Here is a 13409-nt window from a genome sequence, read left to right as displayed (position 1 = left end):
GGGTTTTTTGATGCGGGCCCGGGCCGGGCTCGGGCTTTCTGCGAGTTATTCTCTGGCTTCTCAACTCTGAAAAACATGTATTTTTTGGTCTCGGGCCGGGTTCCGGCCGGTTTCGAGTCGGGCTCGGGCCGGGTTCGGGCTTAAGGTAAAGGGGTGGCGGGCCGGGCCGGGCGGGTAAGGTAGAATATTTCCGGGCCCGGGCCGGGCCCGGGTCTCGCCATAAATGTTTTGATCGGGCTCAGGCGGGCCGCCCAATGTAAAAACGGGCCCGGGCCGGGCCCGGGCCGCAAAAGTCGGCCCGTGCAGTGCTCTACTCACTATCAACCAGTCAAACGTCATCACGGTTTTTACCCTGCCATGCACTCTCCTACCTGCCGACATGATATATCAAACGAAATGCTTTTCAGAGATTAACAACCTGTTCAGTACCACTCAAATGACGTGATCACGAGTCACTCACGTGACGTCATCACGGTTTTTACCCAACCATGCACTCTCCTAACCTGCCGACATGCATATCAAATGAAATGGCTTTCAAAGGGAAACAACCTGCTCAGTATCATTCAAATGAAGTGTTCACTAGTGACTCACGTGACGTCACCACGGTCTTTACCTAACCATGCACTGTCCTAACCTGCCGACATGCATATCAAACGAAATGGGTTTAAGGCTAACAACCTGCTCACTATCACGCAGTCAAATTACGTGATCACTAGTGACTCACGTGACGTCACCACGGTTTTTACCTAACCACGCACTCTCCTACCTGCCAGCATGTATATCAAACGAAATGGTTTTCAAAGGGTAACAACCTACTCATTATCACTCAGTCAAATGACGTGATCACTAGTGACTCACGTGACTTCATCACGGTTTTTACACAACCATGCACTCACTTAACCTGCCCACATGCATATCAAATGAAATGGCTTTCAAAGGTTAACAACCTGCTCACTATCACTCAGTACCATTACGTGACCGTTAGTGACTTACGTGAGGGAATGTTGAGGTGTTCTGGATACGGCTTATTATACCACCGCGGTGACTTGAGGAGGTCGTGTGACCGATTGCGAGTGGCGACCAAAAAGCGGCTCAAGGAGACAAATGTTCTCACCGGCAGGTGTGACCGGCACTTCGCCACATCGAAATGTCTCGCGATTGATGCCGTTTGGGACTGCTCACCACGCAAAGTAAGCCTCAGCGTATAGAAACGTCCTGTTCCTGCCCAACTGATTGATTCAGAAACTTAGCGACTGCGGTCTCGCGACTGAAAAATGAAGCAGTGAGTGGCTAAACAAAAACAGTCGCATCGCGAGAAAAGCGACCAAGTTTCAAGTCGCCGGTGTGAATGAACCCTACCACTCCGTGCGGGCAAGGATCATGCTTCGCATTACCTTTCCCACACAGCTGGCCATCGCAATGGGGTGGAAATGAGGTGAGTTCGAGTGGGGACTTGCCATGTTTAAAGAGTGGGACCAAGCGGATTGTCTTCCATTCTTCGGGAACCATATGCCATCCTGCCAGAATACGTTTTCACAGTTATCTCCATGCGCACTCAACCAGGTTGCAATGATGTTCCATTTGGTCCCGGTGATGACGAACGTCTGCAAAGAGCCAAAGCCGCCTCAGGTTCCTCCATTACAAAAGAAAGATCCATGCAGTAATTATGGGAAACTGCGATGTCACTGGGGGATGGAGAGCCTGGGCCGGTTGATTGGCCAGCGATCCTCGGACAAATGTCTTCTGCAACATTCGCCTCTCGTCATTCAGAAAAGGAACGCGGACAATGTACGGTTCTTCAGGTGTGAGAATTTGGCTTCCGGGGATCTAGTGACTGGTAAATGTTGTCGAACGTTTAGATGCTAATCTGTTCATGCGATGCTGCGTTTTCTTTTGTATTCATCTAGCTGTCCTAAAGTCATGCATGGAATTTGTACGCCGATATCGTCGTTCCGCACGGCGGCGGAGCGCTCGAAGTTGCTCCAACTCTGTGTGCAAATCCTTGTGCCTAGACGAAACGTGAACGTGCGCGTGGCATCTCGTACTGTGCACTTGATTGTTTCCTCTAATCCAGAAGATCTGCAAGCATCTGCAAGCATCTTGTCCAGTCAATCAATCGAATGGTGTACCGTGGACAAGACCTGGACAGCCCTTTGATGATAAGGTACGTGGGTCACTCCCATGGGTGTCGATATCCAAAAAACATTTAACACATGTGATCAAAGAGCTGGAGACCAAAGCTAGGTCAAGACAGCTGCCATATGTCACACCGCGTAGGAACGTTGGGCTGCCGTCATTCAGAATAGTCATGGTTGAAGGCGAATCTTGGTGATTTTCGTCGATTGCATTTGTCCTTGTGCTCCCCCATGCGAAACGGTGCACATTAAAATATCTGATGATGACCCATCAAGCAGGGCACACCATCATGATGTCTGTAAATCTTTTGGAATCAAAATTGAAGGCGAGACATAAACGCCTACACGAGTTTGCGTTTTTTAAATTGTTATTGTGAGGAGGAATCGGCTGGTGAACATAGGTGAGTTTACGGCGAATAAAAACGATGACATTGCTGCATGTACCAGTTGTTGCCAATGTGGAAACAAATTTGACGACCACGATGGAATCATCGTCTAGTTTTGCTACAGTGGGAATATATTATTAACTCAGCGCGAGATACATGGAGATGAGCTTTACTATTCCCATTGTAGAAAGACGTTTACCAACACTAATGATTTCAGCAACAAAGTTTAGAAGAAATGCAAAGGACGAGGCACACACGCACCAGGAATGTCCACTGTTGAATAAATATTCAACAGTACATATTTATTTTTATGTAGATTATACTGCCCGCTGCTTGCTTTCAGCCAAAGCTGGAGCGGTATACATTTGACAAGAGAGGCATTGGCAATCATCTTCAAAACATTCGCGTTAATGCAAGCACAACGGGCAGATGACGAAAAAGCCAAAATGGAAAAGCAGATGACAAGTTAAAAGAAACAAGTTGCAAGTCTTGAGTTTGGAAGTTGGGCTTGTTTTGTTATTCATGTCTATAGGTAAAGCTCAAGAAAGAAAAAAAAAAACGAAGTGCGACACTTCAAAATCATCAAGTTGCTAACGAGGTCTTCTTGCAGCTTCGGCCCTGATCTCTTGCTGGTGGTGGCAGCGTGTGCCTGACTTCACGTACCCGTTTAAGGCGCGGCAACACTGGGTCGACACGAGACCGACAAGACACTCACGTAAGCGATTGGCCGACTGTTCGGCACAGTGTATCGCTGAGCCCATTTTATCATAATAGGCCGAGAGCAAGTTGTGCTGCAACGGGATTTTTTGTCGACGGCACCGACAAAGTCGGCGTGCCGACCATCGTTAAAACCGAACTCCGGATGATCGGCCGTCCAACCAACAACGCGGTAGCCGCAGCGCCTTCGATTGCTTGGATATATAATTATTCGTGCTCAAAACATGATGGAAAATACCTCCGAAGTTGAAATGCACAAGCATCAGCCCTCTACAGCCGTGCACATGAAGTTTGATCCTATGTTGATCCTGTTCAGCGAAGGTTAGGCCTGGCGCCGTCAAGTTCATGCACCTGCTAGCGGTGGACCTGAACTTAAAAATCAGCAATTAGGAGAAAGGAAAATGCTTTTATCGTTCAGTTCTGGCCTTAGCAGTTTGAAATCAACTACTCTTTACTCCGCACGGCGCGTGCAATAAGCGACAACTGGCGACAAGCGGCGACACAGCGCTGTGCTGCGTCACTTCCCGAAAGCTATACAGTCCTGCGTAGATGGGTGGATCTCTACGTGTTTATGCTGACAAATTTCTTAATTCCAGAGATGCACTGTTTACCTCTGCGCCAAACGGGAAACAAGACACGGCGCATTCCATACACCAGCATAAACAACCGCCTCGCTAAGTTACCAACGGTGTCAGCGATGGCATCCGCGTTTTCGCGAGAGAACTACACGGCCTATAAATGAGCGCTTATGCGAGCACGTGCCAGATAAGTATGAGGAAGTTAAGGAAAAGCGACAGTCAGTAATACCAGCCTGTAATATATGTGTCTATATATAGATCACAGTTGCCGTTGTTTAAGTGGCTCGGCCGCTCATATTGACTCGTCTCAGGGTGGAACAACGCGGCTCATATGCGCAGATATATATATGTTTTGCTACGTTTTGACATTATTTCATATCAGCGACATGCCGTTTTCGCAATATCTGAAGCTAACAACAATCTGTGGCTGTAGATGTCGCTGTAAACAAGTGCACCGCTTTGGCAAATCCAAAGCGGAAGGCTGCGCTCAAAAACTTCTTGAATATGCAAAATGTCTAAAGAATGTGTAAAAAGAATACAAAAAGCGAGGTGCAAGAGAAGAAATCAGCGACAACAAACTCCAAGGCAGCCGCGTCGGCAGACGGAACTCAGGTGAAAGCCCCGGCACCCTTCCAAAACGTTTCTCGCGGCATGCGGCAGAGGGCAGCACAGGAAAATGAAAAAGGCGGATACTGTTATTTACCCCTATACCCGAATATGGAGTAGCAGGGCATACGCACGCTCCTTCGGCCAACCTCTCCGCTTTACCTCTCATTAAATATTATCTCTCAGTTACTGAGGTTTGTGTGTTGAATGTATTGTAAATTAATTTAAAAGCTTTGTTCTGTGTGCCTTCAATGCAGTTAGTATCCCTCTTAGTACGTGGATCGCAAGCGATATCTGCATAGTCGACAAGTGGTCGCACAAGTGAAGAGAATGCGGCTTATTTTGTCTTGCTTGTTCAATCCTTTAATTAACGCTTTAACTACCAGAGTTATTTAGTTGCGACCAAGACTACATTGTCCACATGGGCTCTCCGAGTTAAATTTTAACTAATAACAATTCCAAAGTATTTAAACTGGCTAACTGATTTAGTTCCTACATTGTCAATTTCGTATGAGTGGGCTACTTTTGCATGGTGAGGTCATATGCGTGGTGAGGTCATATCCCATGATTGACACCGGTTACAGACAGCTTCTAAGTACAAGTTAAGAATATTTTGGTCACGTTTTGATCCTACGCTTAGGTACACAATACAGCCGCTGAAAAAAAAAAGCAGCTGCAGTTGAAAGCCAGATCGTTTAAATAAATAAGAAATAAAAGAGACCCACAATTGAGCCCTGGGAGACCGCAGAAATAACTGGTGTTAAAGAAGACTTAGCTGGCATCACTTTGAACGTACTGATGTCGCTGTTAAATGTACAATATAGCCAGCCTATAATTTGTTCATTCTTCGAAAGTTCATGCAGCTTCACTTTTCGTTTACTATGACCGACCCGGTCAAATTCTTTCTCAGAATTGAGGTGATTGCTGGCATTAATATAAGTTGATTCTCTCTCTCTCTCAGAATCGAAGAAGGCAGCTTCTCTTTTGCCACGTTTACCTAAGATTACCGTGAAGTCATTAACTACATGTGTGAATAAGTTGCGTAGCCATCGACAATCCGCGGTTAAACCTGGTGCTGACCTTCTGGAAAAATTGCTTGTTTCGAGACATGAACTTACCTGATAAAAAAAAATTAAGGGCTCCAACATCTTTATGCATGTGCATAGTAGAAGGATTGGTCGTAGTTATGGATGCACAGTTTACTATTAGCCCCGAGAACGAACAAAAGCGGCGCTGCGAGCGCCGCTGGCATGACGTCATGGCAAGGATTCGCGCTTGTCGTCTGCTACTGTTCGGGCTGCGTCCGGGCGCCTTCTGCAACGTTTCCGTTTGTTCGTTCTCGTTCCCTGTGCTGGTACACTTATGACAGTCCTCTCAAATATATTTTGGCGATGTCTTGGGTCGTCAAAATTTATTGAAAGAGCTAATTTTCTAGACAACAATATATTTCTCAAAGGCAACGTTACAGTGCCGGCCAATGGAGGTCGGTCCGGAGCGGTGTGGGTTTTTCATGCGCAGTTCTACACACTGCAGCGGTAGCTCACATGGATAATAGAAGCATAAACGCGAAAATATAGGATAGAATTAACAATATAGTTAAGCAACCATACTCGCCATGGTGCAACAATCATGTAAGAAACGCTGGCTATTTAAGACTTCTACAACATTTATCTTGATTTTAACCCGCTAAATCTTGTTTGCTCACGACGAGCTGTTCATTGGCAAAATATTGAATTTTCGCGTTTATTCACAGAAACGTTCAGCAGTAGCAAGAGGACTAAACAACGCATCAGTATAGATAGGTTCTACCAGTACCGTTTGCTGTTTGAACTGCTTCTCAAAATTAAGCCGTTCGTAACTAAATAACTTAAACTAGTGGTAATTTTAAGTAAAACTAATTGAGGCTTTAAGCAGTTTGCCGCTCACAAAAAGGGATGGACCAATACTTATTCTCTTTTCAGTCCTACACGCTCTACTCAGTTCAACAATTTAGCTCTGCTTGTTGCTTGGGGAACCGTTCTGACTGATCTGCTTGGCAAAACTCACACAGCTACTCGGTGCAACTTTTTGGGGGAAATATGCCTTTTAGACCATATGGCTGCAGCCAGCAAGAAGCCGAAGCTTCATTCTTTAGTGGCATGGGACAGGAAATATCAGCATTCACAGAAGGAGATTAAAAATCAAGTGAATTCATATGAGGCTTGTATATACAGGGTGTTTCAGCGAACACTTTCAAAATTTATTAAAGGTTGCCTGTGGCAGATAGCCCAATTCTAGTTAATGAGCTGATGTACTCGAAGCGGCGGACATTACTTGCGCGAAAAATTCAATTGCATAATCGACTAATTAAAAAAATTCACTAATTCAGTTTTTAACTAATTACGTGATGGCTCATATTGTAATGTACAAATTGTAGCCGTGGAGTTCGCAAAGCGGATCTACTTGGAACGACTTCCCGGGATGACACCGCTTTCGCGATATTAATTCCCGAACTTTGCGAAGAAGTGCATTGGCGTTCCAGTTAGTTTCTTAACAAAATGTCGCTTTTTGCATTGAAGCACAAAATTAACTGGATCGCCAATGCATTTCTACGCAGAGTTCGGGAATTAATATCCCGAAACTGGTGTCATCCCGAGAATATGTTCCAAGTGGATCCGTCTTGCGAACTTCACGGCTACAATTTGTAGATTACAATATGGGCCATCAGGTAATTCGTTAAAAACTTAATTAGTGAATTTTTATTAATTAGTCGATTATGCATTTCAATTTTTTGCGCAAGTAATGTCCGCCGCTTTGAGTAGACCGACTCATTAACTAGAATTGGGCTATCTGCCATAGGTAAACTTTAAGAATTTTTGCAAGTGTTCGCTGAAACACCCTGTATAGTGTCTTGTTTATGCGGCTGGTATACGAGGGGTCTTTTATGGGCTGACGCAGCGAATAGTTCTCCGTTCGTATAATTAAACACCATTGTGGTTCGAGACATCCTCATGCAGACGGTTGTTGCGTGACGATGTTGCATGACGAAGCTGCCTGGAAGAGGCAGCCGAAGCTGCAGTCAAGCGCCTCGAGTATGTTATAGGCATTCCAATTGGCGCGGCAAAGGACTCCTTTATGGTTTCAGTTCGAAGTTGCAGTGAACAGAAGTGTGTCACGAACAATGCGCGCCTCGTCATGATGATTGTCGGTTGCTTCCATTGCGGGAGGTGTCTACCATATTGTCCATAACGACCACTTCAGGCTACTATGAAACATTGCATGGCATGTAATGGCTTGGCTCTTGATCTTAACCACGAACCTTTTCTTTCAGGGGATTGCTATACATACATGAAGCGCAGTCGTGTTAACAGCCATGTAGAATGCGTTCTTTTTTGGGGGGTAGCTGTTTCGGAGAAAGGTGAAAGTTGTTTTTGTTTAAATGCATAAAATTCATAAATTTTCTTAAATGCATAATGCATAAAAACTTGTTTTTACGCATTACCACAGTACCCACTTTGAGTAGAACAACTCAACAGAGCAATAAGAAGCTTGACGAAAGCTTCGCAGGCAGTATCCTATTCTAACATACTGATTTATATATAAAGTTGACACCAAATACCAATATTGCCGTTACTTGTAAAACGAAATGTCTGCCATAACTAAGTACTAATGGAATGTCAAGTTTCGAGCGAAGCGTCGTACAATTAAAATTTTCCATACTGAATTCGCAGGCATTGTAACCCTGCAACTGCAAACCCCTGCAAGTCTATATAGCTTCGATATCCAAGCAGCAAATTTTCACGATTCACGCAGTTTCGAAAAAGAAACTGCACTTTAGGTGTGACAGCAGAAAACAGCCAAGACATACTTCAGGAAGGACGGCTGGCGCACCCCATACATCGAGCATGAATGAAGCGAATGAGCGCGCGCGACATGCTAGCCAGACGGAGCGAGCAGCGTCCTGGCCATGACGTCACTCGTGAGAGGGCGCCACTCCAACTTCTCGCCGCTCATACCTGATTTGTGAATGCGAAATACTGCAGTAAAGGCTGTAGCTATGTATGAATATCAGTGATATCCATGTTCACTGCCGTATTTCCCGCACGTAGTCTTTCTTTTGGGTCAAGTGCAGCCAGCACTTCCTAAGATTACTAGTGAGAAAGTTTGCATTTTTACATTGAAGACGTAATGTTCAGACGAATTAACTTTTGCACGCAGCTGAGAACAAAGTGAGGAAAGGTTATCGCGCCATATACCTGTTTGTGTACGCGATAACCGTTATCCTCATCGCCTCACTTGTAAGATTTATCATGTGATGCAAGGCTAAGTCGGTTGTTTGGGTTCTGTTCGCAAGGTATATATTTTTGTATACAAGTGTGCTGATTCGAAATGAAAGCATGTGTCATATGCAAACTGAAATAGTAGTCGTGATACTTACTGCAAAAGGTGTATTCCAGTATTCCACTTCAATAAAATCTATTATATGTTCATCATCCGCAAAGTTGCACTCATTAAACGCTCTAGTTGAGGCAAGTAAGTCGGGTTTGACATGTGGCGTTTATGAAGAACTGGATTGCGGTCCGGTACCCCAGGTTAAACTTCTGGGTTTTGACCGTGCTTTCTGAAAGCACCTGATTCAAGTTAACCCTTTGGTGCCCACTGTTGCCTAGGAGCAACAGCCTAAAAACAATTTTTTTTCTTGAACGCACCTTGCTGAACGATACCGCTGGCGCCATCTATGGAATGTACCAAGACTACCGAGCATCTTGAGCTTAAAGTAAATACGTAGAGATGGCAGCACCGCTCCGTTGTTGTTGTTTTTCTTGACTGGTCTGAGAGGTGCCAGCGCAAGGATCGCACACGCGAGTAAATTTGTTCAGCTACGGCGGTATAGGACACTACTATGACAACTACCAGACTTAGAATAGCTCATGAGGCCTTGTACGACATTTATGAGGAGGCTAAACGGTGTGGCCGCAATTTGTACAACAAACTTTTACTCGCCAAAAGTGGTGTTGCCCAGGAGCAACAACGGGCATATGCGAAGCCGGGATCACATGAAGGGAGATATCGCTTGTGGCAGTTTTTTGCTGCGCTGAAGGTAAACCAAAGCAATGGCTAGAGGGTTCATTCTACCGAATAGAATAAGGGTTCGTCATAAGGTCATATTTTTGTCTTTCATATATACATGGCGATGTCAAAAGAAAAAACGTGGCTGACTGATGAAGAAATTCAGGAGCTTATCTTTATTCCGGACGGTGAATTGTCCGACGCTGACTTCGACAGCGACCGGATGACCCCGGCTATGATCCGAGAGATACTCGAAAATTGATTGATGCGTTTCCACTAGAAATAGTGACCAATCTTCGCGATAAAGAGCCATGCGTAGAGGATGACGATAATGTCAAGCGCTAATGTGAATTCAGCTTTGCCGGTAACTTCTCGTGGCGACTTGGTGGCTCAGCGCAAGAAAAAGAAACAAAACGTTCGCAGAACAAGGAGGAAAGAAGACCTTTCAGTTGATGACATTGACTGGAATGAATAATAATGGGATAAGAAATAATAATAAAATAATAATAATATTAATAATAACAATAATAAATATAATAATAATAATAATTAGCATAAATATTAATAATAAAATATTAGTCAAATAATAGCGGAATAATAAATAGTGACCTATGCCTCCTTCCAAGCCGCAACTGCTTCAAGGCATTCTATGTGAAGTAGGACCACTAATGCCCAACGTTGCTCTGGAGCAACACCTCATTATGCAGCCATGAATAAACATAATTTTTCTCTGACAGCATAATTCGCATATTTTGTTCGTCCTTTATGCATGCTAAAGTTCCTGTGATGCTCCTTATTGAAATAAAGTTTTGGGCATCAAAGGGTTAAAGGCCAAGAAGAGCGCTGCTATTTCATCCCACATGTGTCGGCACGTCAATTATCTGCTTTAAGTTGAACGAAAAGGAACATTCTAGCAGCACATCGGATTGTCGACAACCATTTGCAGGTACCGCACGCAAGAGGTCACAGTCGATATGTGGCAGATTAATACCACCGCATATAACGTGCTTTGTCGAAAAAAAAAAAACGAAAAGAACTAGGAAAGCCAGCACGAAAGCCTATTTCGTGCTGGCCCGGAGTTTTTCGGCATCAGTTGAATGTGAGGGGAAAAATCTTCCGAAATGCTATATGCAATGTTTTTATAGCTGACGGCATTTTTTTTCAATATTTTGCTCTTGTCCTTGTCATCCCGAAGCCTGAAAATAACCAGCCGACCCTTTTTCGGCTGGTTTTACAATTCTATGAATTCTTTGTATTGCTACTTCCGTCACTTTCAAGACGCCAGCCAAGATTTCTCTAGATAACATTTGTTGCAGAGATTGGTCGGTCTCTCCTTTTGTTTCCCGAACACCGTAGACAATCACGTTGTTTCTTCTGCTTGTGTTTCCTAGTTTGTCGACCTTCATTTCAAAGTTTTGAACTGTTGTTTCCAATGTTTCATTTCTCTTTGCATATTCTCAGAGTGTTACCGTAACATTACCCAGCTTTGTATCAACAGATTTCGCACCTTGCTTAATTTCTGGGATGTAATTAATGATTATCTACAGCCATTCATCTGTGTAAGAACCGGGAATGTGTTCTACATCACCGCAAGACAATAACAAGTCTACGAATCATAAGTACACTTTACACAAGAATTGTGGGAACGGCAGAAGCTTAAGACAAACGCCACTGCGACATGAATTATCTGGACTGGGTCGTCTCACTTGAATAAAAGACAGCGGATTCACCACACTCATGGTTTTCGCGCTTCTTCGTGCTTCCGACCTGCCCACTAAAGGAATTCGGTCCTGCAGTCCAATTTATAGGCATGAAAGGGGATGACGTGGTTGACTATGACAGTTTCCTCTACAAAGGGCACAGGCACAGACTACTGAGGTCCAGTGGACCATGTGCGTCCTTACTTGCGATAGCATCTTGAAAAGCAGGCCCGGTCAGTTCCACCCTAATGTAACTGGGGCGTAGGGGGTTTCGCGATGATTCATCGACGACAAGCACGGCCTGTATGAAAAACAGCGCTTTCAGCAGACGCATCATCTTTGAGCTTCCGTTGTTCCCACTCAACAAGTTAAACACATTCCGCCACATTATCGACGTAAGTGTGGATGACATTGTAACGTGCACTGTTAAGCAATTTTACTACCGTTTACCAGATTTCGCTGCAAACAATACTAAACTGCGCTGACGGATCGAGAATGGGCACCGGAAGCACAAGCTTTCTACGCTGACAGCAGCGTCAGATCACACCCTAGTGAGCGGAGGAATATTTTCTTGCAAGATAATATTCCTCCGTTCACGATGTTCGCTATCCAGGGTTGATTTCGAGGCAAGCGTTTCCACGTTCTGCATATTATTGTATACATGTATACATGTTTGCATGTATACGTGCATACAAGCTCGAGAACAAGTTAAGGACCGCACAAAGAGCGTAACCTTAAGAGACAAGAGAGTGGTGCGTATCAGAGAAAACAGATAGCCGATATTCTAGTTTACATTAAGAGAAAAAAATGCAGGTCTCACCCATTGTGGATATCGACGTTATGCGTGACATTTTGCAGCTAGCTGGCTATCAAATATGGTAGGCGATCTTTGACTTAGGTGTCTCTTAGTGACACTCGCACCTCGGCGTTGGTGTTCTTTATGTTAACTTTGTGTGTGTATGATTTATGTTTTATGTTAACTTTGTGTGTATCTATGCAGAGATCTGTAGGTCTTCTTCTTCTTCTTGTGGGTACGCTGTGCTTGGCCCGGCGGCTTCCTTGTCGACCCCCTCTATGGCGAACGCAACGCGCGAACCGAACTCGGAGGAGCAAGCGAGCGAACGTCTTTCCGCTGGTGAAAGTGGTTCATTATGAGAAAAGGAAGAGTTATCGCTTTCTTCTGCAGCCCATGAAGGAGCACGGCTCAGCGCCATTTCCCCTGGCATGATATGCGGGCGAGGAGAAAGGCAGGGCGAGGAGGAAGCTCAGCGCGCGCCACCTGGCGGGTCGTAACCTCCTACCGAGCGGCGCACGAAGCGCACCTTACGCGCGCTCTCCGGTGCTGACGTCAGAGCATGTAACGAGCGCGCGCGCGCCGTTGTTGCGAGCAAGCGAGCGAGCAAGCAGGTGCGCGCCGGGAGAGGAGAAGCGAGAGAGGATAGACTAACGTCACATCCGCTCTGCTAGGCATATGTTCAGTCTATGCCAGGCAACTGTTTTTCATTAATTAGCCGGTTAAATAACATGCCACCTATTTGTGTGTGACGTTATTAGTGACGCCATTACTTCCGTTCTCTACTTCTGGGTTTCCAGGAATTTCGTCAAGGTCGTGCTTACGTGGTGGGTCTCTAAAGTATATGATTCTGTGCTTTGGTGTGCGGTAATCAGTGATTTCTAATTAATTCTAATTATTCCAGACACTTCAATAACTCAACTTGTAACTAAACTTATGCTATGATATCATATCTATAATGAAACCCATGAATTTTGTACTGTACTATTTTTTTTAAATTGTTTATGATTTATTTTTATATGCGCCTCCGGCATCTCAGGAGGTGAACCGGAAGTTAAATAATTCTAATTATTCTAGGCACTTCAGTAACTCAACTTGTATCTAAACTTGTGCTCTGATATCATATCTATAATGAAACCCATGAATTTTGTATTGTACTATTTTTTCTATTTTTTATTTATACTGAATTTCGTCCACCGCAATCAGTGATTTTTTATTAATTCTAATTATTCCAGACACTTCAGTAACTCAACTTGTAACTAAGCTTGTGCTCTGATATCATATCTATAATCAAACCGATAAATTTTGTACTGTACTATTGTTTTTCTGTTGTTTTTTATTTTTCATTATTTATATTGAATTTCGTCCCTGGTCGTCTCAGGAGGTGAACCGGAAGTGCTGTGCAAGTAACAACAGTGTCACTCGATTCTCGTGCCACTAAAAAG

This window comes from Dermacentor silvarum, chromosome 1 (genome assembly GCF_013339745.2).
Source record: "Dermacentor silvarum isolate Dsil-2018 chromosome 1, BIME_Dsil_1.4, whole genome shotgun sequence".
In the NCBI taxonomy this organism is placed as follows: domain Eukaryota; kingdom Metazoa; phylum Arthropoda; class Arachnida; order Ixodida; family Ixodidae; genus Dermacentor; species Dermacentor silvarum.
This window is presented reverse-complemented; position numbering follows the sequence as displayed.